This window comes from Polypterus senegalus, chromosome 1 (assembly GCF_016835505.1).
Source record: "Polypterus senegalus isolate Bchr_013 chromosome 1, ASM1683550v1, whole genome shotgun sequence".
NCBI lineage: Eukaryota > Metazoa > Chordata > Cladistia > Polypteriformes > Polypteridae > Polypterus > Polypterus senegalus.
Window position 1 is genome coordinate 179,905,334 of NC_053154.1, and position 23,727 is coordinate 179,929,060.

General features: G+C 41.6%; 1 protein-coding gene, 1 long non-coding RNA gene and 2 pseudogenes across 3 annotated transcripts in view; 1 reads left to right on the top strand and 3 right to left on the bottom strand.

Moving 5' to 3' along the window:
• LOC120535743 (AMP deaminase 3-like) overlaps window positions 1-23,727 on the top strand; it is a 187,899-nt gene that overhangs the window by 39,452 nt on the left and 124,720 nt on the right. The gene's annotated exons all lie outside the window — the stretch shown is intronic.
• On the bottom strand, window positions 16,237-16,345 carry LOC120519929 (annotated as a pseudogene).
• LOC120520281 lies at window positions 16,712-16,830 on the bottom strand (annotated as a pseudogene).
• LOC120535760 lies at window positions 19,587-21,128 on the bottom strand. Its single transcript, XR_005634969.1, has 3 exons — window positions 21,059-21,128; window positions 20,173-20,343; window positions 19,587-19,743 (listed from the first exon to the last, which is right to left on the bottom strand). It is a non-coding gene; the product is annotated as an uncharacterized LOC120535760 (long non-coding RNA).

The window sequence follows — 23,727 nt, forward strand, 5'->3', positions numbered from 1 at the left end:
CAGCCTTGAAATGCATTGGTTTGAAATGGTTTGTTAATGAATTAAGGAGAAAACACTGCTGCGACAGTTATAACAGAACTGTACTGTTTAGATAATTTTCTAACTGGTACACAAGCTGCAGCAGCACATTTCAAATGTAGTTTTTTCATCTTTGAAATACATTGTGTTACATTGAAGTACTGTGCAATTTAAATTTCTATAGTTACATTAAGGTGAAAACACTGCTGCAACATATAAATAGCAGCCTCCTGGCATTATATTACTGTTGACATCAATTTCTAACTGATACAATTTATGAAGCACTACATTTACACATTATTTTTTTTTTAGCATTGATAAATTTTGTTTTATATTCAAGTATTACTGGATGTCCTGTTGATGTAGTAAGAAAACACACCTGCAACATACATAAGCTATAGCGCTACATTGGAAATATTTTTTCAGCATTAAAATGCATTGTGTTTCATTGAAATACTTCATAAAAAAGTTCTATATTTAAATTAAGGTGACAACACTGCTGCAATATATAAATAGTTTCCTAACAAAACTTTACTGTTGAGATCAATTTCTAAGTGTTATCCTGGGGATCGACCGATCCGGTATGGAAATTTGTATTGTTGTCCGCATATTGATTAGGCAAAATTTTACACCGGATACCCTTCCTGACGTAACCCTCCCCATTTATCCGAGCTTGGGACTGGCACGAAGAAACACACTGGTTTGTGCATCCCCTGTGGGTGGGTTACACAATCAAACATCCATCCATCCATCCATTATCCAACTTGCTATATCCTAACTACAGGGTCACGGGGGTGTGCTGGAGCCAATCCCAGCAAAACAAAGGGCGCAAGGCAGGAAACAAACCCAGGGCAGGGGGCCAGCCCACCTCAGCAACAAAACATTCAATAGATAATAAATAAACAATTAATATTTAAAACATAATAACACGTTGTACAAGATGATATTTAAAAGACAAACAAAAGTTTAAATAAATACAAGCTGAAGTTGTTGTCAACAGGAGTTCCAAAAATGGCATAAGGGGTTGTTAGGCGTCAAAAATGCTCCACAAATCAGGCCAGGAACTTCAATGCCCTGCCAATGTGGCCTTCCTCCTAGGCAGCCAATCCCAAACTACTACATTTTATGCTAATCAAAATATATCAAAAATGACTTACAAAGAGAGAAACCATAAAACTCTGGCTTGTAAAGACAATTGAAGGATGGATTAATTAATAAAAATATAAAATTAAGAAAAATTTACTGATAAGTACTAGCAAAATTAGATGCCCCAAAAATTAGTACCAGTTGCATTAAATAGGAAATTTTGGAATGCAGTGTGGGACTGCATTTCCCATCAGCCTATAAAAGAGCTGGTGGCAGTCTCTCATTTGTGATGGACATGTGGCCCGCCTCCTGGGGAAATGTCTACTAAATATAGGGAGCATAAAGCACATTTAAAGAAATAGTGTGTAAATATTTTTAAACTTAACAAAACAATAATTAATTAAACATATGAACTAAATGATAAATGAAAAGAACAATATTAACAGAAATAACCATGCTAAATAATTCAAACTGAAAAATTACCAAGAAAGACAAAGAAAAGAAACATAAACATCAACCACAGAAAGAACCCTGGCCAAAATCTAACAGTGTAGTGAAAGAACCATATGGCTGGATGTGTCATGCAACAAGACTGGCGAGTAATGTCAAGATAGCTAAAGCATTATTGGATGAGTGCAGTTTGATTGGCTCATCAACAAGACAGAGTAAGAAATACATGCATTGTTCCACTCATATGTCTCATGATATATGAAGAATAAACCTGCACTTTAATTAATCGATTGAGATGAAAATAAAAACATGAGAGCTTCGGAGACAACTTCAGAGCTTGTCTGCTTGTAATTCCACCCTGAGCAGAAGGTTGGTTCTGCCACCTAATTCCTCTGCTTTCCTTTTGCCTTCAGAACAGAAGATCAACAGTGTGAGGAACAATTACATCACTTCTGGCTCCGGCCAGTAGAACCCACCTCCTCCTGCTGAGCCACCTTAAAAGAGCAATTGTTACCACAGCACTTCAGGCTAGCTATATTGAAGATATCCTATGGCAATAATTGTCAATAATTTACTTCTGCTAAAACTGCTTTTTTTAATTTTCAGATATATGGGGATCATCATCCAGTGCCCAAAACACTTCAACTTTGTTTTTCAACTTGTGTTATAGTGACATAGTCTGAAGGATGCACTGGAGAATGACAGAACCAGTCAACCTCATAACATTGGTCACAGTCCTGTCCAACCAAATACAAGCTTTCAGGGCATAGGTAGTGAACCAAAAGACATACATGGCGGAATCAGAAGCATGCCAGACAGCTAGGGCAGCTCTACAAGAGAAAAGGGCATTTGTCTCTTCACAGGTACTCATACCCCTTCACCCAAAGGAGGATATCAAAGCCTACCCTCTTTTTTGACTGAACTACAACAAGACATCACTGAGAGCAGGCTGATTGTGCACATAGACATAGATAGATAGATAGATAGATAGATAGATAGATAGATAGATAGATAGATAGATAGATAGATAGATAGATAGATAGATACTCTAATCCCCAAGGGGAAAAGCACAGAATCCAGCAGCAGCATACTGATAAAAACAATATTATTTAAAGAGTGATAAAAACGCAATGCAAGTTAAAAAATGCAAGGTGGAGAGTGCGAGGCAGGTATAACAATCTATAATCTTGTATAGTGTTAACATTTACGCCCCCGGGTGTAATTGAAGAGTCACATAGTGTGGGGGAGAAACGATCTCCTCAGTCTGTCGCTGAAGCTGCTCCTTTGTCTGGAGATGATACTGTTCAGTGGATCAAGTGGATTCTCCATGACTGACAGGAGCTTGCTCAGTGCCCGTCACTCCACCAGAGATGTCAAACTGTCCAGCTCCGTGCCTACAATAGAGCCTGCCTTCCTCACCAGTTTGTCCAGGCATGAGGCATCCCTCTTCTTTATGCTGCCTCCCAGCCACCACCGCGTAGAAGAGGGTGCTCACCACAACCGTATCTTATTGCAGATGTTGAAGGACGCCAGATTTCTAAGGAAGTATAGTCGGCTCTGTCCTCTCTTGCACAGAGCATCGGTATTGGCAGTCCAGTCCAGTTTATCATCCAGCTGCACTTCCAGGTATTTACAGGCCTGTACTCTCTGTACACAGTCACCACTGATGATCATTGGGTCCAGGAGGGGCCTGAGCCTCCTAAAATCCACCACTAGCTCCTTGGTTTTGCTGGTGTTCAGGTGTAGGTGGTTTGAGTCACACCATTTAACAAAGTCCTTGATTAGGCTCATATACTGCTCCTCCTGCCCACTCCTGATGCAGCCCATGATAGCAGTGTTGTCAGTGAACTTTTGCACTTGGCAGGACTCCGAGTTGTATTGGAAGCCCGATGTATATAGGCTGAACAGGACCAGAGAAAGCACAGTCCCCTGCGGCTCTCCTGTGCTGCTGACCACAATGTCAGACCTGCAGTTCCCGAGACACACATACTGAGGTCTGTCTGTAAGATAGTCCACAATCCATGCCACCACGTATGAATCTACTCCCATCTCTGTCAGTTTGTCCCTAAGGATCCGAGGTTGGATGGTGCTGAAGGCACTAGAAAAGTCCAGAAACATAATTCTTACTGCACCACTGCCACTGTCCAAGTGGGGGAAGGATTGGTGTAGCATATAGATGATGGCATCCTCCGCTCCCACCTTCTCCTGGTATGCGAACTGCAGAGGGTCAAGGGCGTGGCGGACCTGTGACCTCAGGTGGTGAAGCAGCAGCTGCTCCATGGTCTTCATCACATGTCATGTCAGAGCGACAGGCCGGAAGTCATTCAACTCACCTAGATGTTATACCTTTGGTACTGGGGTGATGCAAGATATTTTTCAAAGCCTCGGGACTCTTCCCTATTACAGGCTCAGGTTTAAGATGCGCTGTAGAGGACACCCCAGCTCCAATGCACAGGCATTCAACAGTCGTGGCGATACTCCATCTGGACCTATTGCTTTGCTGGCACAGTCTCCTCAGTCTTCTGCTTACCTAGGCTCCTGTAATTGTGGATGGGGGGAAGCTCTCTCCTATGCTGGTATCAGCAGAAAGATGGGTGGAGGATGAAGTACTCTGAGGTAAGAGTGGATTAGGGTGGTCAAACCTGTTAAAGAAGTTGTTCATCAGGTTTGCTCTCTCCACTTCTCTCTCGGTGGTGGCACCCTGCTTTGAGCGGCAGCGAGTGATGATCTTAATCCCATCCCACACTTCCTTCATGCTGTTATTCTGCAACTTCTGCTCCAGCTTTCTCCTGTACTGCTCTTTTGCCGCCCTGAGCTGGACTTGGAGTTCCTTCTGCATTTGCTTGAGCTCATGCTGATCACCGCCTTTAAAAGCCCTTTTTTTCTAATTCAAAAGGCCCTTGATGTCACTTGTAATCCATGGCTTGTTGTTAGCATAGCAGTGTACTGTTCTTACTGGAACTACAATGTCCATACAGAAGTTGATGTAGTCAGTAATGCAATCAACAACCTCCTCAATGTTCTCACTATGTGACCCCTGCAGGATATCCCAGTCCGTAATTCCAAAGCAGTCTCTCAGAGCCTGCTTTGCCTCAGGGGATCACTTCCTGAATGAGCGTGTGGTTGTTGGTAGCTCCCTCACTCTTGGTTTGTAGTGATGCTGAAGTAGAACCAGGTTATGATCTGCTTTCCTAAGCGCAGGCAGCGGGGTGATGCTGTATGCATCTTTAACTTTTGCATACAGTAGGTCAATAGTCCTATTTCCCCGGGTGTTATAATCCACATACTGGGAGAAGGCAGGTAATGTTTTGTCCAGTGTCACATGGTTAAAGTCTCCAGAGATTAGCAGAAGCGCCTCGGGGTGCTGTGTTTGTAGTTTAGCAACAGTGACGTAGATGACGTCACACGCTATCTCCATGTCCGCCCGAGGAGGGATGTAAACAATAACAACAATGACTTGCATCATTCCTGAAGAGGTGATGTACAATGGGCCTATTACACCCTCGATGAGCAGGCTGCCTGGGATTATGATTGTCTCAAAACAGAGACCCTGTGAAGGAATGGAATCACTCTGGATCAGCAGGCAAGGTAATGTCAGGAATGACACTTTGACCTAGAGCAGCTGGCCCACTCTGAAGCCTTTTCTTTTGAATAAGCTTGACCAATGGCTAAAACCAGGAATCCATAACACCAACAAGCCCACTACACAGAGCATTCCAGATGAGGTTCAGACCTTGTAGCCCAGGCAAAAAAGGAGTCATCACCTCCCTGTGCTGTTTCAAGTGCAGGGAGGTCGGATACATCATACCCAACTGCCCATGTCTCCATGAACCCATAAATTGTGGATGGGCACAGGGAGGAATTTATTGTGGCCTGACAGTTGCTAACGCCCCATTTTTTCTCATACACAGGAGAGCTGGTTGTAAACATGTTTAAAGGAACAGCATCAATAGACTACAGAAGTAACATTTACAGTATATTGTTGCTCATCACTATTTACTCTTGCAATAGGGAAGCTCCAGTAACACTAGTCTCACCCTTTGGTATGGGTCTGGTACATTTTTTGTGCTCTAAGGAGCTTCTTGTGCTACATTTTTGTTAAAATATTTTTTTATTTTACAAAGATTGTTCAAGTCCCCTTTTGTTTCCAGTCAGGTGTTTGATGGTAATCCCCACAAAGAGGGACATTTTCGAAGTATTTATCAGGCGTATGTGCTTTTGGGACAGAATTAACCACCTCTTTTTTTTTTTTATTTTATTGATTGTATTGAAATCACACAACATTCCATACAAATAGATCAATTTTACAAGAATAGAATTGAAAACAAATCAACCCCCACCCCTGAGAAAGAGAGCATGGGCAGCAGAATAAAACTTAAACCTAGTAAAAAATAAGTAAACAGATAAATTAATAAGTAAATATAGATGAATGGAGAAGAAAATGAAAGAATAGGGAGAGAATTTCCTTCCTTAGTGCTTTAAAAGCCTATTCTAAAATGTTATTGATTAGATCCTGCCATGTTTTGAAAAATGACTGCACATATCCTCTAAGTGAGAATTTGTTTTTTTCCAATTACATCAGTTACCCACTGACTTAAAGTCAGTGAGTTAGGATTCTTCCAGTTGAGCAAGATAAGTCAGTGCCAGTGGTGTAGTAAAGGCAAATACAGTTTGTTTGTCCTTCTCCACTTTAAGCCCATCTGGGAGTACCCCAAACACAGCTTTTAATGGGTTAGGAGGGATTGTGACATCAAGGCTGTCTGAAAGGCATTTGAAAATGTTGGTCCAGAATGATGTTAATTTGGTGCAGGCCCAAAATATGTGACCCAGTGAGACTGGAACTTGATTGCAGCGTTCGCAGGTCGGGTCTTGCTCTGGAAACATTTTGGACAATTTTAAGCGAGACAGATGTGCTCGATATATAATTTTGAGTTGAATAATTGTATGCTTTGCGCATATGGAGCCCGAGTGAATTCTCTGCATTGCTACCTTCCACTCCTTTTCTGAGATGTTGAGGGAAAGATCCTTTTCCCATTGTCCTCTTGGATCTTTGAAAGGGAGGAACTGTAACATGGTTTTATAAATTGCAGAAATGCTGTCTAAGTCCTTGAAACTGATCAATATATTTTCCAGCATAGAGGGAAAAGGGAGGTGAGGAAAATTGGGCAGGTTCTGTTTAACAAAGCTTCTACTTTGAAGATAGTGAAAGAAATGTGTTGCTGGAAAGTTAAATTTAGAATGTAATTGTTCGTAAGATGCAAAGACGTTGTCTATGTACAGATCTCTAAGTGATTTAATCCCAAATGTTTTGTAGGCATTAAAAACTGCATATGTTTGCGAGGGTTGAAAAAGGTGGTTCTCGTTCAGAGGTGCCACCAATAAAAGATTCTCTATCTTAAAATGCTTCCTACATCATTTCCATATTCTGAGTGAGTGAAGCACTATTGGGTTATTAGTATATTGGCGATAATTTGCATTTATTGGGGCGCAAACTATAACCCGGAAGTGCATCATAATCCCGTGACAGGAAGAAACGACGTGCTTCCGGGTTAAAGATAAGGACTATTTACCCTGACCCGGAAGGAATAAGGACTTGTGGACTGCTGGGCAGGAACACCTCTGGGTCAAGGAGTATAAACAGCTTGGAATCCTGGTTGCCAACCCCCCAGACAGACATACCATCCAGTCCTACCCTCCGGAAATGACCATCTATCTGCCACAGCCAGGTGTTACATGGATGTCACATTGGCCTGGTCCAGCCGCTTGGGCCCTCAACAATGAGGATCCTGCCAGCCGGATCACCCTCTGGAAATCATGACACTTGTCCTTTGTGCCATAACTGACACTCCGTCACAATGCAGGTAATGTGCCTCATTCGGGACTTTGTGAGCCACCGCTCATTTGACACAAAGTCAAACCAGCAGTACCCAAGCATTTTCCGGAGAGACACAGTACCGAAAGAGTCCAGTCTTCATCTCGGATCACTGGATAGCGTCTATGTCTCACAACCATATAGCAAGACAGGAAGCACTTGGACTCTAAAGACTTCGACCTTCGTCCTTTTGCATACAGTGCATCCGGAAAGTATTCACAGCGCATCACTTTTTCTACATTTTGTTATGTTACAGCCTCATTCCAAAAATGGATTAAATTCATTTTTTTCCTCAGAATTCTACACACAACACCCCATAATGACAACATGAAAAAAGTTTACTTGAGGTTTTTGCAAATTTATTAAAAATAAAAAGACTGAGAAAGCATATGTACGTAAGTATTCACAGCCTTTGCCATGAAGCTCAAAATTGAGCTCAGGTCCATCATGTTTCCCCTGATCATCCTTGAGATATTTCTGCAGCTTAATTGGAGTCCACCTGTGGTAAATTCAGTTGATTGGACATGATTTGGAAAGGCACACGCCTGTCTATATAAGGTCCCACAGTTGACAGTTCATATCAGAGCACAAACCAAGCTTAAAGTCAAAGGAATTGTCTGTAGACCTCTGAGACAGGATTATCTCAAGGCACAAATCTGGGGAAGGTTACAGAAAAATTTCTGCTGCTTTGAAGGTCCCAATGAGCACAGTGGCCTCCATCATCCTTAAGTGGAAGAAGTTCAAAACCACCATGACTCTTCCTAGAGCTGGCCGGCCATCTAAACTGAGCGATTGGGGGAGAAGGGCCTCAGTCAGGGAGGTGACCAAGAACCCGATGGTCACGCTGTCAGAGCTCCAGAGGTCCTCTGTGGAAAGAGGAGAACCTTCCAGAAGGACAACTCTGCAGCAATCCACCAATCAGGCCTGTATGGTAGAGTGGCCAGACAGAAGCCACTCCTTAGTAAAAGGCACATGGCAGCCCGCCTGGAGTTTGCCAAAAGGCACTTGAAGGACTCTCAGACCATGAGAAACAAAATTCTCTGGTCTGATGAGACAAAGATTGAACTCTTTGGTGTGAATGCCAGGCGTCACGTTTGGAGGAAACCAGGCACCACTCATCACCAGGCCAATACCATCCCTACAGTGAAGCATGGTGGTGGCAGCATCATGCTGTGGGGATGTTTTTCAGCGGCAGGAACTGGGAGACTAGTCAGGATAAAGGGAAAGATGACTGCAGCAATGTACAGAGACATCCTGGATGAAATCCTTCTCCAGAGCGTTCTTGATCTCAGACTGGGGCGATGGTTCATCTTTCAGCAGGACAACGACCCTCGGCACTCAGCCAAGATATCAAAGGAGTGGCTTCAGGACAACTCTGTGAATGTCCTTGAGTGGCCCAGCCAGAGCCCAGACTTGAATCCGATTGAACATCTCTGGAGAAATCTTAAAATGGCTGTGCTGATGGCTCACGCAACCTGATGGAACTTGAGAGGTGCTGCAAAGAGGAATGGGCGAAACTGGCCAAGGATAGGTGTGCCAAGCTTGTGGCATCGTTTTCAAAAAGACTTGAGGCTGTAATTGCTGCCAAAGGTGCATCAACAAAGTATTCAGCAAAGGCTGTGAATACTTATATACATGTGATTTCTCAGTTTTTTCATTTTTAATAAATTTGCAAAAACCTCCAGTAAACTTTTTTCGCGTTGTCATTATGGGGTGTTGTGTGTAGAATTCTGAGGAAAAAAATTAAATTAATCCATTTTGGAATAAGGCTGTAACATAACAAAATGTGGAAAAAGTGATGCGCTGTGAATACTTTCCGGATGCACTGTATCTATCGGGAGTGCAACACACACCCCTTTCCAGCGACCTCATGACCCCTCTTGCTCTCCCAATCCATCTACTGACTTCATAGGAAGAGTTACCAGAGACGTGAATGTCACTGCCAAGGTAAGTTAACCTCTCAACAAGGTCGACACTGTCTCCGCAGACAGACACACTGCTGATGGCTGTGCCCAAGAGGAAGTTAAAGGTCCGGATCTTGGTTTTTATCCAAAACACTCACAAGCCCAGTCACTCAGACTCCTCACTTAGTCTCTCGAGAGCCCTGATCAGAGACTCCATTGACACCAGTGTACAGGCCGACTATGATATCCAGCAACTTTGAGAAGATCACGTGAAGTCTCAGGATATCCCAGAGGGCAGCTTGATCAACTGCAATGAGCACTTTACAAAAATCAACAAAGGCTGCAAAGAAACTCTGCCGATATTCGTGTTTGTACTCCATGAGAACCCTCAGTGCCAAGTTGAGGTCGATGATAGATTTCTTAGGTGTAAAACCAGACTGCTCCGGTCACTAGTAGGTTCAGCAAGTGATCACGGATCCTATTAAGGACGACCCTAGCAAGGATCTTGACCTGGCACATAGAGCAGTGTTATCCTCCTGTAGTTGTTGCAATTCATGCAATCAATCTTCTGTTTCTAGATAGGAACAACAAGTCCCATTTTCCAGTCAGTTGGGATGATGCCTGTCTCCCAAATTGAAGCAAAGATTGTTAGAAATGCCAGGAGGACAGCCTAACTACCAGCCTGGAGAACTTCCTAACCCTCAGCTGGTTCATCACGTCTGCAATCTCAGCGAGATTGGGTGGTTCACAGCTAATTGAAGGATCAACCTCAAGAACCGTGGACCCAAAGATATCCAACATCCTAGCCAGAGGATCAGCTTTAAACACCTGCTCAAAGTAGCCAGCCCAGTGGGTCACAACTGCAGCGTCATCTGTTAGGACCGTTCCATCAGCTGCCCCGACTGTGACTCTCCAAGGAACAGATTTGGATATGCGTAATGCTTCGATTCCTCTGTAACTAGGATGTGGGTCACTAGACCATAGATGGTGTGCCACTTGCTCACATATTCCTCTAACAAATGCCTTCTTATCTGCCCTCAGAGCCCTCACAGCTGTCCTTCACAGTTCCTGGTACAGACCGGAGTTGCCATTATGCTGTGGTCTGTGAATCCTCTTGAGCATATCCAGAGTGCCCTGCGAGATGAAACACCTCCTTCTGGGAACACTGTGTGAACATGGTGAATGCGACCCCTAGGGGATGTGGCCGCTCCTTTGAAACCCCCTCTAAAAAAGTGATTCAATGGAAAACAAACACAGCATTTCACCTCATCTTTGCAGGATCAACTGCTAGCCTGCTGCTTGCTGCCATGTCACGCAGGGCTTTGAACATTTAAAAGACCGTGCCTAGGCTATCCTAGTGTCTCACTGCCTTGTCTGTCTTCCCCCAGACACACTCTGCTCCTGTCAGGGCTCCTGAGCCACCGCACCCCTTTGAAGAGAAAGATTTTGTATTTTTTTGACCAAGAGGTGGAGCCGAGGCAGCCGGTTTGACAGTTATCCCTTGTGCGGCCAGATCACTCCTGAAAGAGACTTGTGTTTGTTTCGTCTGTACTGGAATAAAGTTTCTGTCTCTTGGAAAATACTGAGTGCTCCTGTGCAACTTTATGTCCCAAATATGACAACTGGTAACACCAACACAACCCTCAACAACCTTTAGGGTCTTGTCACGAAATGTCTCCTACATCACATTAGAATCAGCAGTCGCACCCAAGTCTGTAAGTTCCTCACACAAGCTGCATAAAAACTCATTATAAACAGCCTGATCTTGGAGTCTGGCCAGGTCCAGCCTCATTTTCCTAGTAGGTGGTACCCTACTGGCCTTAGCTAGATCTTCAGAGTAGCAACAACAAGTCTGTGGTCAGAATTCACAAGCTGGGCACTTCTGTTGACCCTGCAGTTTTGTAAGAGCCTTCAGTGTCTGCCAACAAGGATGTGATCGATCTCCTTCACTGCACCACCAGTATTGGAGTACTAAGTCCAATGATACGGCACAGCAAACACGATCCAGCAATCTACATACCCTGACTTTTTGCAAAGTCAAGGAACATGGAGACAGTTTTACCATGGTCACCTGACCTATTGGGACCAACACAATCCTCATAGTAGGCCCTGTCAGTGCCAGTGTTGCCATTTAAGTCACCCATGACCAGAGGAGTGTCAGCTCACGGGCACCCATTAATCACAGAGTAAAGCTGCAAATAAAATCTCTCACTCACCAAGACATCACTTACCACATCATAATACATTTGTTGAAAGTAGTGGCATCCACCACAGCAACAGGTACTCCCTGAGTATGGCAGTCATCAGTAAAAGGAATACCCACCTACAGAGATCTAGCCAGTCTCAGATCTGAGCACCTCAGATAGTGTCGCCATTGATATGCGGAGTTTACAAAGCTCCCCCAACAGCAGAATAAGAGGATCATCATTCCGGAGAAACAAGACATTCCATGCGCCTACCCAGATGGAACAACTCAAACTGGGACCCAAGTGCTGTAGAACCACACTAGTTCTGATCCCCAACAGTCCTGTTCCCATTGGCTCTCTGACAGATTTGACTCTTATGGGGTTGGGGCACCTGAGGGCTTTTTCCCATCCCCTTCATAATGTGAGCAGCCATAGCAGAGCTTGTTCCATGGAGAGCAGAAAAGAGTCCCGTCTTTTGTCTCAGAGCTGCATGAAGTTGTTTTTATGGTGGCTAGAGTGCCAATCCTGCCACCAACCCCCATGATTTCCCTACAAGTTGCAGAACCGCTTACAGAGCTGGATGGCATTCAACGTCATACCCAGGGAAGAAAGAAAACATAATGTGGACTGGACTCCTCTGTGGGAAAACAGAAGCATGGAGTGGACAGCTGCGAGTGAAAAAAGGATGCTGCATTCAGGCTACTCAGGAATTATGCTGGAGTTTTTGTGTTACTTACAGAAAGTAGCAAGGAGGAGACTGCCGCTGTATTACTGTCTGGAACCTCTGAAACATTAGAGGTTGTCTGCATACCAAGTCTGTTCTGCCAGGGCAACCAGAAGGGGGTGCCTCATCACTTGTAAGTCCAGGACCACTAAAATGGGGTTTCATTGTTGAGAGTGCCTTGTTGCCAGAGAATGCCAAGAAAGTCTTGTCTGTCCTGCTGGACTGTCTGGGGCTGGTGCCTATCTGCTTGTCTCTTTTACCATGGGGAAACCCCTAGGAGGTGGTCTGCCCTTCTTGCCTGCTATGCTAGAATAACCAGGGTGTGGTGCTCAGTCACCTGTCTAGTTTGACCTGCTGAGATCACCAGGAGGTGGTGCCTAGTCTTCTGTGACATTTGTACTGCTGAAACCACTAGGAGGTGTTGTACAGTCACATTTCCAATTTTCTCTGCTGAGACCACCAAGAGGGGGCATCCAGTAACCGGTCTCATTCACTCTACTGACACTACCAAGACATACCCAGTTGTCTGCTCCACTTGGAGGATGGAGATATGTTATGCTTCAACCAGAGTTTCTCCATTAGCTGGGGCTGAAAGTTCCTTGTCTGATTTTTGTATAATTTATTTATGTTAAATGTTTCTTTTGTTTATCATGTGCATTATTCTTAATTTTTATCCAATTATAAAATGCCTTGGTTATGTCCTCTGTGTTTTGTGGTTGGTCCTCTAACAGGTGGGTCCTCCTGCCAATCCCTGCCAGGAAATACCCTCCACCCTATCAATCTGGAGGATCTCCCATAGTTCCTGGATGTTCATTTCAAATGTGCTACAAAGTGGGATGCTTACTGGTCTTTCTATTATTCATATTGTAACTTCCTGGATTTTTTAACCTGTGCTGAGATTTTGACTTTTTTCTTGGTATTATGTATTGGAACTGTGTTTGCTGTGGATTACCTCCTCAGGTAATTTCATCTGTACTTTAAGAAGCGTCTTTTGCTACAAAGCATTTTTTTTGTTAAAAATAAATATTTTATTTTATAAATATCTTCAATACCTCTTTTGTTTCTAGTCAGGCTTTTGACAGCAATCCCCCATCAACAGCAATTTTTGGGAGTATTTATGGGACTTGTATGTTTTTGGGACTCCCAGTTCACAACACCATAGAGTCGTCAGCAGAGACTCATTAATCCTGCTGTAGGAGGTCACGCAAGATCCCCTTCTTGACCCTCATTTCTAATTCCGACATTTGCTAGTGTCTTTTGAAAAAGAACAATAGAATGATGATTCCGTAAAGTTTTCTAAAAATGCAGTCGTCATTATAGGCAGTCAAAGAACTGCTCATCGCTTGTAATGTAACAGCAATTTATTATATTGGTGTAACTGAACATAAGGGGTAGATTAAGTCATTGTTCATTTGTATTGGCCAGACATTAATATAGTAGTCTATCACTTTTGTAGTTCCTGCCCAGAATTTTAATTATGACAGTTTCCTTAGAAGAACCATGCTCCTCTTATTCCTACATAGGATTAAAGGATTGGAGGAAGGATATAAATATATTTTGGCAATAGTAGATTACGCTATTGCTATTGACAAGCAAATTAAAAAAATATTGCAGAGGTGTTGGTGGGGCTTTTTGCATATATTGGCATCTCGAAAGAAGGCCTTACAGATTAAGGGACGGATTTTACCTCGGATATGTTCAATTTCAGGGAAGTTGGGAAATTACTCACAATAAAACACCTGTATAGTTTAGTATATCATCCTTTAATTGGATGGTTTTGTCAAGTAATTTAATCAAACGCTCAAACAAATGTTATCCACATGGTGGTCAGAGAGGATGGCAAAAACTGGGATCAGTTACTCCCCCTCATCTTTTTTGCATATTGGGAAGTACAGTCAACAGCCCTGTGGTATAACAGATATTATAAAAAAAGAATGAGAAAGTGAGACACTCCCCTCCACCAATATTCTTTAATACAATACGCAATTACATGATAGATTTGAATGTGCACAAGCAACACAGGCCCTTCTATACAACTGTGACACAATTCTTTAAGAGTTCAATTGACCAACGTATTGTTTTAATTCCTACTTCTCATTCCAAATTATCGGCCTACTGGCAAGGGCTTACAAAAGTAATGAAAGGAAAGGCTTGGTTGACTATTACGAGAAACAGCCAAATTGTCATCCAGCCGAGAGGATATATCATCTTAACTTGTTGAAAATGTGAAAAGAATGGGAACCTGATTCACACTCTGCTCAACTACACTCATTTATACTCTTAAAGGTAAACGAATTTCAGTCCAAATCTGGTGGTCAATCAGAAATGGGAGCTAGAAATAACCATTTTGTCTGTCCAAGGGAAAGTGGATAACAAAACAGGTTGGACCTCCATTATTGCACACAAAATAATTACAGAACCCAGGGTGATAATCAGAGAATGCCATTATCAACTCCAGGAGGCAAAACAAGCAGAAACGGAGTTTGAGGTAAAATGGATGCTTTCCCAGGTGCGCCATGACTGGAGCATTTTGGTGCTATTAAGGGAAGTTTTAATCTGAGGCCTAGCCCTATCATGTCAGTACCAAAGCCCAATGGTATTTGGCACTTTTACAATTAATTCTGTCTGCTTAATCAAAATTCCCGTTTCAATGCATAGCCAATGCTGTGAGTGGACAAATTGCTCAATCAAATCAGAAAGGCTCAACATTTGACCACACTTGACTAGGTCTCCCATCCAAGTACTGGCCGAGCTGGTGCGTGTTTAACTTCCGAGATCAGACGCTTTCACACTGTATGGCCGTAAGCAAAAGGAGCGCTCCCTAACACTGGTTAAATATTGAAGATCGGGTAAGTCGCTAACAATGGAAAGGATAAAGATGCAGTTCCCAGCCATACACTGATGGTTTCAGAAGAGCAGACAATCAAATATACATGACAGGGTCAGGGCTCTTCTGAACCCCGTCTGTTGGGAGGGGTCCCGTTTTATACCCCTAGAATGCGTGATTTAATATCATTATAAAATGCATCAGTCACCATATTTATTATACACAATCCTTGAGCCCCTTTAATGTCCCTTGTAAAACTTTCTTGGCTCCTTTTGTTATGGCGTTCAGATGTAAGCTAAGGGAAAACTTGATAAGGCAGAGTTATGTGTGGAATGCTCAGACCTTAAGTCCTTTGCACAAATATTTTTCTGTTTGCTAAAACAAAGCATGCTATTACTTGGTTTTGTAAAGCTTACTTCTCAGATATGAATTAGTACAAGGGAACGAAGAGAACATTCAGTTGCCACAAAGGCGGTCTACCATCCACGTATACTGGCTGAACCCGTGCGTGTTTAACTTCCGAGATCAGACGCTTTCACACTGGTATGGCCATAATCAAAAGCAGAGCTCCATAATGCTGGTTATAAATTGAAGCTCGGGTGGGTTGCTAACAATGGAAAGGATAAAGATGCAGTTCCCAGCCATTCACTGATGGTCAGGTTGAGTAGTACAGTACAGGAAAAAAGCATACAGCACCCGGGGTTCGCAGGTGGTCTCCCATCAAATTACTGGCAGAGCGCATGCGTGTTTAACTTCCGAGACAAAACTACATCGGGTGCTTTAACACTTGTATGGCCGTAAGCAAAAGCTGCGCTTCCTAATGCTGGTTATATATTGAAGATCGGGGTGGAGCGCTTCCATTGGAAAGAAAAAAGATGCATTTCAAAGGCATACACTGATGTTCAGGTTGAGTACAACAATAATGAATAAAAGCTTACAGCATTCGGGGTTGCAAGGCGGTCTACCATCCACGTATACTGGCCGAACCCGTGCGTGTTTAACTTCCGAGATGAGACGCTTTCACTCTGGTATGGCCATAATCAACAGCAGTACTCCATACTGCTGGTTATAAATTGATGTTCGGGTGGGTCGCTAACAATGGAAAGGATAAAGATTTAGTTCCCAGCCATGCACTGATGGTCAGGTTGAGTAGTACAGTAAAGGAAAAAAGCTTACAGCACCCGGGGTTCCCAGGCGGACCCCCATTCAAGTACTGGCCGAGCCCGTGCGTGTTTAACTTTCGAGATCGGGTGCTTTCACATTGGTATGGCCGTAAGCAAAAGCTGCGCTCCTTAATGCTGGTTATATATTGAAGATCGTTGGGGAGCACTACCATTGGAAAGGAAAAAAATGCATTTCAAAGGCATACACTGATGTTCAGGTTGAGTACAACAGCAATGGAAAAAAACTTACAGCATTAGGGGTTGCCAGGCGGTCTACCATCCACGTTTACTGGCCAAACCTGTGCATGTTTAACTTCCAAGATCAGACGCTTTCACACTGTTATGGCCATAATCAAAAGCAGCGCTCCATAATGCTGGTTATAAATTGAAGTTCGGCTGGGTCGCTAACAATGGAAATGATAAAGATGCAGCTCCCAGGCATACACTGATGGTCAGGTTGAGTAGTACAGTAAAGGAAAAAAGCTTACAGCATCCGGGGTTCCCAGGCAGTCTCCCATCCAAGTACTGGCAGAGCGCATGCGTGTTTAACTTCCGAGATCAAATGACATCGGGTGCTTTCACACTGGTATGGCAGTAAGCAAAAGCTGCCCTCCATAATGCTGGTTATATATTGAAGATCGGGGTGGAGCGCTTCCATTGGAAAGAAAAAAGATGCATTTCATAGGCACACACTGATGTTCAGGTTGAGTACAACAGTAATGGAAAAAAGCTTACAGCATTCGGGGTTGCCAGGTGGTCTACCATCCACGTTTACTGGCCAAACCCGTGCATGTTTAACTTCCGAGATCAGACGCTTTCACACTGGTATGGCCATAATCAAAAGCAGTGCTCCATAACCCTGGTTATAAATTGAAGTTCGAGTGGGTCGCTAACAATGGAAAGGATAAAGATGCAGTTCCCAGGCATACACTGATGGTCAGGTTGAGTAGTACAGTACAAGAAACAAGCTTACAGCATCCGGGGTTCGCAGGTGGTCTCCCATCCAAGTATTGGCAGTGCGCATGCGTGTTTAACTTCCGAGATCAAACTACATCGGGTGCTTTTACATTGGTATGGCCGTAAGCAAAAGCAGCGCTCCATAATTCTGGTTATATATTGAAGATCGAGGTGGAGCGCTTCCATTGAAAAGAAAAAAGATGCATTTCAAAGGCATACACTGATGGTCAGGTTGAGTAGTACAGTACAGGAAAAGATTACAGCATCCGGGGTTCCCAGGCAGTCTCTCATCCAAGTGTCGATACCCGATCTGCGTGCCTACCCGATTTGCGCGTGCAGGCGTATTGAAAGCCTAACAGGCCGGAAAGTGTTCGCGCATGCGTTAAACAGATTGGACAGCACCGTAAAGTGTGCAATGACGTAGCCTTTCAATACGCATGCGCAAGCAGAGTGGGCCGGTAACGGGAACCAGGTAGTGACACACACCGCATGCGCTTAATGAAGAAAACTTTAAAAGCAAAAAAATCCACTTTACGGCACGGCCCGATCAGAACTGTGCATGCAGTACAACTTGACATTACGGTATATACATTTTAGTTCCACATTAGTTGACCATAATAAAAATATTCATCTTGCAAAATAAACGAAGCAGCCTTTGTGACGTAACGTTGATGTCCAATGTTCGATCGCCGTAAGAGGAAGCTTAGGTGTGCACACCTAATGAGCCCCAATTACGGTGAAACACATGCTGTGTACTCTTTGTATTATTTAGCAGGTACTATATTATATATATATTATATAAAGTATGTAGTGTTTTTATTTTCCCACTCACGTAATAAATCATATAAAGTTTCTTTTCCGTTTTGATCTATTGTTGCAATTTCTCTCTTATGAGCAAATTGTGTTTGTTTAAAAATATCTTTAGACGTCAATTATTAATAATAAAATTGCCATTTGTCTTAAGGCATCAGGTTTACAAAACCTAATATATTTCTATAAAACTGGTTGGATACATAATACTTTTTCAAAAAAGAAAAGAATTAACACTGTGTTGCATTTCATTGTGCTGACTGTCCCTGTCCTTAGTATTAACTGTGACTGTCCACTTGTTAAAATTCTTTAATTCGTTCCCAGTTGTGCAATCAGGTCAGATGTTGAAGAAATGAAGAGCATAAAGCCACCGGTACGAATCCTCATTTATTCCAATGGCTATTATTCTCACAGATAAGTTTAACTTTATACCCACAGACTTAAATTAAGTAAATGAGCTGTTATCACTTGAATCAATCTATTTGATCTATTTTTTTTTTACAGTAATTGCTTGTTGCTGTAGTTCATATTTGCAATATGTTTGTTCTTAGTAATGTGTTTTTAATTTTATTTCAAGGCGTCTCTGTAAAACCCGCTGAGAAACCAACTTACCTATTAATATAATAAAACTGAACTGAATTTAACAGCTGTAAAATAAAATATTCTCCACTAACTGAGCAGAATTTAAACAGCATGAAATAGTTCAGTTTATAATGAACAGCATGTGGACAGCGGGCAGTGATATTCTTTCTTACAAGTTTAATCAACATAACACACCGCTGTTTGTGTGCAGACTCCTCGTCTCATGTCAATGGTTTTATTCACCCATATTGACACAGAGCCAGTTCATTTTTATAACTTTAAAAAAAAGGAAATACAATACACTTATTCATACATTTTGTATTGAAGAAATAAATGGTATTTTTAAAAATAAAAGTGAAAGATCTGTGAACAATGTTTCTCAAAAAAAATGTATACACACCCATATTTATATGTATATATTATGAGTAGAAAATTCAGTAATCATAAAGATGTATAAATGGGAAATGCATTTAACTAGAACACAACTACAATGAAAATGGCCAACAAGGAGTGGTATTAAAAATTATTAGGGAAGGAGAACACAAATATATTTACAGATTTTTACCTTAGTATTTAAAAAAAATGTTAGCCAAGGTTTTGAACACAATAAAAGTTAATCACTAAATTTGTCAAAAAAGGAAAAATGCTATTTTAGCTTTATGAACAAGATGCTACTCAGAGTCAAAGAGTTGTTATCCAGCAATATTCCATAAAAAATGTGTTTGATTTAAACTGATATTTTTCCTGATCTGTCCTTTAATATTTGTTAACGAATAATATTTTAACACCACCTTTGCTTACAATTGTTGCTCAAATTGCTCTACAAAAATATACGGTTACAAAGAAAACTGAAGGCATTATAAAAGTAAATGAGAAGCAAATAGAGGGGTTCTTTTCCTTAGTAATAAATACACTGCCTGGTCAAATGGCCGGTGACAAAGACAAACTTGCAGCCTTCAAGGATTCTGGAGATAATAAACTTCTGGGGTTCCCAAGCTAAAGCCCACATAGACTCCCCTCTGCACATCCCAGCATGCATAAATGTGGCCGTCTCAATCCAATCACAATTCCATTTCAGGACGTCTTGTGAACTTTTCTTCTATCACAGGAAGTTGGGGTTGATTTAAAAGACGGTGGAGACGTAGAGGGCACCATTGCAATAAACTGGAAAAAAACAACAGAGAAACACAGCAGAGGTCAGTGCCCAGTGCAGAGCTTACAAAGTGTACACAGTACCATTTCTAAACTATTACAACCAATGCAAGTAATTAAGAAAAGCGAAATTAGAAAATTGGGCTTGTTGAAGTTTTTGAAATGCTTGACATTTATAGCCTGGCAGTCCTCTATTGGCAAAGCATTCCAGAGTACAGAAAGCTACCAGTTTTATGGTTGATCTTAGAATAAAAAGCAAAGCAATGTTTCAGAAAAGAGATGTTGTGAGCAGACACTCCAAAATAAAGGCAGGGTCTAAAATATTCAAAGCCTTCTAATTATTTAATAGACCCTTAAAATCAATTCTATGTGAGACAGACAGCCAGTGTAATGAGACCGAGACAGTTTTCAGAAGAAAAAAAAAACCAAAAAGGCCAATACCACGTGATCATTTGGCAAAGGCACAGCAGATCAGAGCAGGGTTTGAGATGGAAGATTCTAGAAGTGCCGGGCAGGAGGGGCAGCCACTACTTCAACATGGCACACATCTCTTTGTCCTTCTTGTTGAACTGTTGCCCCATAACACGACCGGACTCTTCTACTTCACTGCAACTGTTAAAAACATAAACACAGTAGATATTCACTCACGGAGTTCAAACATTTATAAAGTGTACTTTTACTTCTTGTTCTGCCTCCTTTCTTGGTTCACCTGTAGATCAATTATTACCAAAGTAAACCATCACCATAGATAAAGGTCTGCTTAGAGTAAAGTCTGACTAATAATATTTTTTTAAATTACTGTGGTTTTTTGTTGGATGTTGAAAGAACCTCAACTTAACTGTCATTATATGTAACATCATTTTTTTCCTTTTACATTACACATACAGTAGATATTGTGTTATAATCTGTATATCTGTATAACTTCTAATGTGATGTGCTCAGGTGTCGGTACTTACATGAAAATATCTTCCATTTTTCTCTCCTACCTTAGTTTTGTTTTAAGTTAAAATTACATCTCAGCTCTTTCAAAATCCGAAAACAAAGTACAGCAACTTAAGAAAATAAACGTTATTTTGCAAAACAGAACAATATCCCTGTTTACTGACTGCTGGGACTGATGCACCTCAGTCTCTGTGTTTGTGAAGATTCACACTCTGAGGCTTTCCAGTCTAAAATTAAAAAGCTGTGTTAGTCACTGGACAGAGTGAGCAGACATACAGTACAGTATTCAAGGCAGCAAAATATTACAGATCAAATAATAAATATGGGGAGGCTTTGCAGAAATTGTTCACAAATTACTTTTGAAACAAAGCCTCAGTAGTCTTACCTGTAGAAATAGCAAATCTAACAGGAACAGCACATCATCTCAAATTGGGAATCTTAAAAGCAGAAGAAAATGAAATCCAGTTGTGTCTCAGAATTGGGGTACACTGGCATCTGTTCAGCCACTTGGAAGGCTGGTTACCACCAGGCATCCTGTAGGGTCTAAGAAAAAAAAACACAATAAAGGGGCATTGTTTTTCTAACTGCGGCAACAAGAAAGAAGTTATTTCTAAGGAGCAAGCATTCTCCATTACATTCAGTAAAATGTGTGTGTACTCCTCCTAAACCAACAGCTTAAATGATAAACCAATGACAAATGACAACAGCAGGTGCCCAGCCTGTCACTGTGCCACATCAGATGCACACCACACTTCTCTGATGGCTTTGGATATAAATTTTAAAATTGCCTGTTTTCTGCCATAGAATTTTTCTACCAAACAAGGTTAAAGAAATCCATTTCAAAATTATGAATAAATAGTACCCAACTAACAAATTAATTCATAAGTATGAAATTAATATATCGCAAAAATGTAGTTTATGTACAAATGAAAAAAAAGATCCCCTCAGATTTTTTATTTCTACTCCTATTCCAAAATGTTTTAGAAAGATTTAGTTCTGTTACTGTCTTGAATGACAAACCAATATCTCACTGTTTAATTCTTGTTCTTATACTGTATACAATTTGAAGACTAAATGTTAGAAAATGGAGTAACTGTGGTTTCCTTGCTTCATAAATTTCATATTCATAAGTGTAAAGTACTGAATGTTAGACCCTCTGTTACATCTTTCTGTATGGACATTAATATGCTAGAAATTGAAACAGAAAACACACTAAAATAATTAAAATGTGTAAGATTCTGATCTGCTTCATTAACAATTTGTAACGCTATTATCTGCATCTCGCTTTCTTGTAATAACTTAGCTGTTGCTACTTTTGTATGTAATTTAGCCTTCATTATTATATATTTATTAACTTTATTATGGAAAAACTATTGTAACGATGTAATGTGATATCAACATAATAAAAAATACCGATGGCTTTGGAGGGAACACTTTACACCGGCCGAGTGTCAGTCATGCACTCCCAATTCTATTCCTAATTCGACACCTCGATTACATTTTTTTGCTTAATTATTAGCATGCTGTTCACTCTTTAAGATGAAAAATGCTAACAAATGTTAAAAGAAACGTTACGAAATAAATGAAATGCATCCATTAACCCAAATACAGAAAATGCTGCGACTTTCACATTTAAACCACGAGATTACGAATGTCGTACAGCAACTAAAAAGGAAAATCCTTATGGCCTTTTTCATCAATACGATGTACTTACAAAAAGCTATACGTATCCATATTAAAGTTTAGAGACATACGTCGCATTTCATTTCGCTCCCTCTTCATTCGAATTGAGTTAAATTTTTTAGGCGATGAATATTCTTCCAAAACATTATAAAATTCAAAAGCTGTCATCTTTTCCAGTAAGAAGTCCACTTACAGATGGAGATAAACGACAACACAAAAATGACTCGCAAGTACAATTCAAACCTAACGAGTGACGTATGTCGTAAAACATTAGACATGCGCAGAACAAATCGGGCAGCGTCGTGAAATGAATTTTAATTAAGCAGAGGCAGAGAATGCGTACGCAAGACAAATCAGATGGGGACTCGTGTCGCGAAGTAGAAAAACGGAGATCGGAGACAGTCGTAATAGAAAGGCTCTGCGCATGCGTGCGCAAATCGGGTAGGCACCGCAGATCGGGTAGCAACACCAAGTACTTGCAGAGCGCATATGTGTTTAACTTCCGAGATCAAATGACATCGGGTGCTTTCACACTGGTATGGCCGTAAGCAAAAGCTGCCTTCATAATGCTGGTTATATATTGAAGATCGGGGTGGAGCGCTTCCATTGGAAAGAAAAAAGATGCATTTCAAAGGCATACACTGATGTTCAGGTTGAGTACAACAGTAATGAATAAAAGCTGACAGCATTCGGGGTTGCAAGGCGGTCTACCATCCACTTATACTGGCTGAATCGTGCGTGTTTAACTTCCGAGATCAGACGCTTTCACAATGGTATGGCCATAATCAACAGCAGCACTCCATAATGCTGGTTATAAATTGAAGTTGGTGGTCGCTAACAATGGACAGGATAAAGATGCAGTTCCCAGCCATGCAATGATGGTCAGGTTGAGTAGTACAGTACAGGAAAAAAGCTTACAGCATCCGGGGATCACAGGCAGTCTCCCATCCAAGCACTGGCAGAGCGCATGCGTGTTTAACTTCCGAGATCAAACTACATCGGGTGCTTTTACACTGGTATGGCCGTAAGCAAAAGCTGCGCTTCATAATGCTGGTTATATATTGAAGATCGGGGTGGAGCGCTTCCATTGGAAAGAAAAAACATGCATTTGAAAGGCATACACTGATGTTCAGGTTGAGTACAACAGTAATGAAAGAAAGCTGACAGCATTCAGGGTTGCAACCATCCATGTATACTGGCCTAACCGTGCGTGTTTAACTTCCGAGATCAGACGCTTTCACACTGGTATGGCCATAATCAACAGCAGCGCTCCATAATGCTGGTTATAAATTGAAGTTCAGGTGTGTCGCTAACAATGGAAAGGATAAAGATGCAGTTCCCAGCCATGCACTGATGGTCAGGTTGAGTAGT